The following is a 6,253-nucleotide window of genomic DNA, read 5'->3' as shown; positions in this document are numbered from 1 at the left end:
TTAGCCATTTACCTAGTGTAGGACATTTTGGTTGCTTCCAAGTTTTGGCAATTACAAATAAATCTGCTGAAAACATCCATGTGCAGGTTCTTGTGTGGATGTAATTTTTCAGCTCTGCTGGGTAGATAGCCAGGAGCACACTTGCTGGAATATATGGTAAGAGCATCTTTAGCTTTGTAGAAAATGCCAAATTGCCTTTGAAAGTGACTGAACCATTTTGCTTTCCTACCAGCAATGAATGAAAGTTTCTGTTACTCCACATCCTCACCAGTGTTTGGTGTTGTCAGCACTCCAGACTTTTGACAGTTTAACAGGAGTGTAGTGGTATCCCATTGTTTTAATTTGCATTTCTCTGATGATGATAACATGATATGGATTGTCTTTCCATTACTTATTTGCCATCTGTGTATCTTTTTTGAGTGAGGTATCTCTTAAGTTCTATGGCCCACTTTGTGATCAGACTGTTTGTTTTCTTATTTCTGAGTTTTAAAAGTTCTTTTGCTATTTTGGAAAACAGTCCTTTGTTAGATGTATCCTGAAAATATTTCCTCCCAATCTGTGGCTTGTGTTCTCACTCCCTTGATAATTTCTTTCACAGAGCTCAGGTTTTCATTTTAATGAAGTCAGCTTATCAATTCTTTCATGGGTCAGACCTTCAATGTTGTATCATGACCATCACCAAGGTCATTAAGGTTTTCTCATATGTTATTATCTAGTTTTATAGTTTGGCCTTTTACAATTAGGTCTGTGGTCCATTTCTAATTGGCTTTTGTGAAGGTGTAAAGTCTGTGTCTACAATCACTTTTCTGCACGTGGATATATAGTTATTCTCCCACCATTTGTTGGAGAGACTGCCTTTGCTCTTTTGTCATAGATCAGTTAACTCAGTTTATGTGGGTCTATTTCCAGACTTTTTATTCTGCTCCATTGACCTATTTGTCTATTCCTTCATCAGGAACACATTGTTCTGATTACTGCACCTCTGTAAGTTTTATACTTGGGTATTGTCAGTTATCCAACTTTGTTCTCCTGAAGTACTATGTTGGCTATTCTGAGTCTTTTGCCTCTCCATATAAACATTACAATCAGTCTGCGAAAATCCATAAAATAACTTACTTAGATTTTTATAAGAATTGCATTAACTCTATAGATCAAGTTGAGAAGAACTGACATCTTGATACTATCAAGTTGTCCTATCTATGACCTTGGAATGTCTCTTCATTTATTTACTTCTTTTTGGTTTCATTTATTAGAGTTTTGTACTTTCTGCAAATAGATCGTGTAAATATTTTGTTAAATTTATACCTATTTCACCTGTTAGTGCTAATACGCATAGTATTGAGTTTTTAATTTCAAATTGTTTCTTCATTGCTGATATATGGGAAAGCAGTGGACTTTTGTATATTAATATTGACTTCTGCAACTTTGCTATAATCATCAGTTCCAGATGGTGTTTCATCAATTCTTTCAGATTTTCTGTTTAGACAATGATGTCATCTGTAAACAAAGAAAGTTTTATGTCTTCCTTTATCAGTCAGTATATGTGGGGAAGTTGGGGTTCCTATGGCCAGGATCCTTACTGAACTTAAACCATCTGATGATGTAACTGGCCTGTTGCTAGGCTACCACTTCCACACCGTTAGGCAATAAGCTATTATTGCGCTATATAGAAAGCTCGGCCCAGTGCTCTGGGCAGAGGCAGAGACGCTAGTGCTCGACCTACCACCAGGAGAACAAGCCGGTTAATAAACCCTTTCACCCCAAAGAACGTTTTGCTGTCAATTTCTTTGGTCACATTGAATCCACAGCGAACTTGCCTGGGGCTGAAACCCATTGGCCAGACAGTGTACCTTTTGTTCCCTTGCCTTGCCTTACTGCTAGGCTTACTCTAGGCTCTTGGTTTTGTCCTCAACAATTTAAATATTTCATTCCACTCTTCCTGCATGATTTCAGATAAGTCAAGTGTAGTTTTTCAATTTTGCTTCTTTATAGGTAAGGTGTTTTTTTCTCTCTGATTTCTTTCAGGATTTTTTTTTATTTCCTGTAATTTGAAAATGATGTGCCAAGGTATAGATTTTTTTATATTTATCATGTTTAGTTTTCTCTGAACTTCTTGGTTCTGTGGTTTGTAGTCTGACATTAAGTTGGGAAATTCCCAGTCACTAACTGCTTCAAATACTTCTGTTCCTTTCTTTCATTGTTCACCTTCTGTTAGTTCCATTAGGCATCTGTTATATCTTTTAGAGTTGTCCCACAGTCTCTTGCATAGTCTGTTTTTTTAATTTTTTAATTTTTCAGTCTTTGATCTCTTTGCCTTTTGGTTTTTGAGGATATTATTGATATATCCTCCTGCTTAGAGATTCATTCCTCAGCCATGTTAGTCTACTAATCACCCCATCAAAAGTATTCTTCATTTCTGTTATGGTGTTTCCTCTTTATCTCCAGAATTTCTTTTGGGTCATTTATTTGGATTTCCGTCTCTTTGCTTACATTTTAGATCTGTTTTTGCATGTTATCTATTTTGTTCCTTATACCCCTTAGCATATTAATCATAGTTGCTTTAAATTCACAGTCTGATCATTCCACTAGTCCTGTTGTAACTGGTTCTGATGCTTGCTTTGTCATTTCAAATTGTGTTTTTTTTTTACTTTTGATACACCTTGTAATTTTTTCTTAACAGCTTTCCATGAGGTACCAAGTAAAAGGGAACTGCTGTGCAGACCTTTAGTAATGTGATGGTAGGTGTGGAGGGAGGGAGGTGTTCTACAGCTTCTGATTAGCGCTCCCTCTTGCAGTTAGCCTGTGCCCCTTCTGACTGTGAACCTCACAGGTGTTTCAGTTTTCTCCTCCCCTTGAGGTGGGATATGATGGCTAGAGTGGGGTTGAGTTAGGTATTTCTCTTCTGCAGCTCAGTTAGACTCCAGTAATACCCCAGCAGGTTAAACTTGGGTTTACTGATTTCCCCTGAAGGCAGGCCTTGTTCAGGTGAGCAGAGTCTCTGGCACATTGCAAAATGGCTCCTTTCCTCCTCCGCGTCTCCTCCTCCTGCTGCTGCTTCTGGAAGCCCAGGGTATTTTTTTCCCCTATTTCCTATGGAACCTGGTCAAGCTCCTGGAGGTAAATGTCATGGTATTGTGTGGCAGCCCTAAGACTGTGGCCCCTGGAGCTTTGAATTCTCAGTGCTGTACAGAGCTGTCAGAGCCTCTGGCGATTCTCAGGTACAGCTTAGGTTCGCCCTAGTAGCGGTTCTTGGGGCAGTTTCCATTTCCAGAGCCTCTGGTCTGGTAAGTCGTGACTCCTGTGCTCACATCAGTCTCTCACTCTTCCCTGCAGTGGTTTGCCCTATGTGCTCTCCTCCCTTAGGGATCTAAGGAGAGTTGTTGATTTCTCGTTCTTTTTGTCTTCTTCTTCTTGTTGGGATGGAATGGTCACTTCCAAGCTACTTATGTGGGGAACTGGAAACTGGAACTCATGCTAGGATTTTGAAGAGTTATGCATTTATTTTAGACAAATTTAAATTTTGTTTTAAATCCCTGTGGAAGAATACGTACTGTGTGATTACAAAAATATTTACTTTCTGGGGAGTTAGGGAAAAATGTCATGGGGTTGCACTGTTTTCACCCCATTTTTTAACTCAATCTGTACTCTATCTTCTCTCCTCCAGCCTCTACTAATATGTCCCTTCACTCATATTTTCAAGTTAAAGCTATGCAAGACTAAAATACAGAGAGGCTAAAATTACTTGCTTAGAAGTTATTTTTAGTTTTCTCAGCTCAAAAACAGCTGTCCTCCATTTCTGGGTTAGAGTTGTTATAGTATTAAAGAATTTGGTATTTGAAGAAATAGATCATAAGTAACCAAATGTGTCTGTTCTCAATGGGCTAGAGAACAGGCTTTGGTGATCTTAAAGTCCACTAGTATAGAAATGTAGAAAGATTTTTCATTCTGAAAACCTGAAAAAAAGTAAGTTTTTACTTCGACCTAATTACCAACATCTCAAGGAGGCAATTATATATTTGTTGTTTGCTTAGCCAAGTAGAGTGCAGAGTACTCACTTCTTCAACAAGGAAAATACCTTAGTAGATGATTGAGGAAAATATTAATAACAATATTTTTCCTGTTCTTTGTAGTTAATAAAGTTTTCACAAACATTATCTTACTGATCTTCATACCATCTCTGGGGGGAATATGTATGGGAGTCTTTTTTATTATCTTCATTCTACTCATGAAGAACCTGAATCTCTGAGGAACAAAGGGACGTGTATATAGACCTTCCTTCAGCTTTTGAGGTACCAGTGTCCTCAAAATCCATGCTTCCCCTATAATTTCATATTGCCCCTCCGTCCCCCAAGAGACCCCACGGAGAGTAACTAAGACTCTCTAGACTGAGAATAGTTATAACAGCAGTAACTTTATCTACACAGAGATTTATATTTTACGAAGCCCTTTCTAACACAGAACCTCTTTTGTTCTAAATCAACCTAATGGGGTTTGATCGCTGTTGTGATGATGATGCTGATCTTGTCTGAGATTGTCTAAATTAGTTCAGATAACTCAGGCAGGAAGCGACTACCCTGCTTCGCAACCCATCTGCACTGTACAGTCACGTTGTCCTGGTCAGTAAGGATCACCTTACTCGGTCTGCCTCTGCTCCTCTGTCTTTGTTTCCTCTTCAGAACAGGGGCAGAAAAGCAGCCTTAAAACTGGAACAAGTGGCAGAGCCAGATTAGGAATTTCTTTTTTGATGCTGGTATGAGATGTAATTTCAGTGCAGATTTTCCTAAAATACTTGAAGAACTGTTTACTGGATAATGTGGTCACGGACTTCAGTTCACAAAGTGAAACATTCTTGAAAACAAGGGCTGACTTTCAAAGGGCTCCAAAGCTCTCTGTCTTCAGGTAAGATAGGAACCAATTACCATCTATGGAAATTGACTTAAAGCACAGTCCATGTGTCCTAGCCTGGGTTCTTTAGGAAACTGAAACAGATATAAAAAACATAAATATTATGCTTTTATTAGGGTGAGAGATCCTATGGTGTAAGAATGAGGAACAAGGGGAGAGCTGATACAGGATGTATTATTGAATAATTTACCACTGAGTGACTGGTCAATCCTATGGCACTGTCCTCTTAGAAGCCATATAAACCACATAATTGAGACAACTTTCTTATTGGAAGTAAAAGGGAATCATTTATACTCCAACTGTCTTCTATTGGGCAAATACTTCCCATATAAGTTTTTTAATTCCCTACACCTCTGGGTTATACATATGTTGGTTTAGGTAGAGTCCCACAGCTTCCCATCCCAACATAATAGGAAAGGTCCAAGGTGGTAAGTAAGAAGTAGCCAATGTGGGTATGATACAGGGTACTGTGAAATTTCATATATGTGAAGTTGTGCAGCCACACAGCTATAACCATAACAAGAGAGAGGTAAGCTTGAGAGGATCGGAAATGGTCCTAACTGTGAGCCACTGGAGACCAACCGGTACACCATTCAGATCTCTCATGTAGTATATTATACCTGGCTGCCATACCCCAACATGGAGTCTCCATTTTTGGGTGAACAAGATGCCTTCACTATTTTCCAGTCTACCAACAAATCTCCTCCTAGATATTGGCCACTTAATGTCACTTAGATGTTAAGATTTAAGGCAAGGTAGTTTTTAAAATATACTTCAGTCCCTAATGCAGTAGTGAGGCTGTAATTAGTATTTGTTACCATTTTCCTCCTTCTCACTGTTCATCCTGGAGTCTCCTCATCCTTAGCCAGCATGCTGGCTGTCGCTTTCCCAATGTGGTCTCAGCCCTCAGTTGCCTTGCTGGGCTATAGTTGCTGTTGTTGTCCAATAACTAATGTTTCTGGGTATACAAAAAACACACAGTTCTAAACATACTATTTCCTGTCTACATTAGAGAACAGAAAACATCACTCCTCCTGATAATCTGAGCTGATTGCACCCTTATCATATCAATTCCTTACTTTGCCTATTGACCCACTGGTATGAGAAGGCAGAAGAATGCAGGTAGTAGGTGCAGTTTCCAGCTCATGAGAAACCTTTTTGTGGGCCTTGCTGAAAGTGATTAACCCTTTAGAAACCAGAAAGTCTAATTTGGCAATGACTTAACAGTGTAATGATAAGCAGGACCAATTATGCAACTGGGGCACAGGAAGGAATGGGGAGAGGGAAGGATCTTATCTCCTCCCCTTGTTTCTCAGATCCAAATGCATTTTGATTCCCAGGCAGAACA

This window comes from Manis javanica, chromosome 3 (assembly GCF_040802235.1).
Source record: "Manis javanica isolate MJ-LG chromosome 3, MJ_LKY, whole genome shotgun sequence".
Classification (NCBI taxonomy): domain Eukaryota; kingdom Metazoa; phylum Chordata; class Mammalia; order Pholidota; family Manidae; genus Manis; species Manis javanica.
This window is presented reverse-complemented; position numbering follows the sequence as displayed.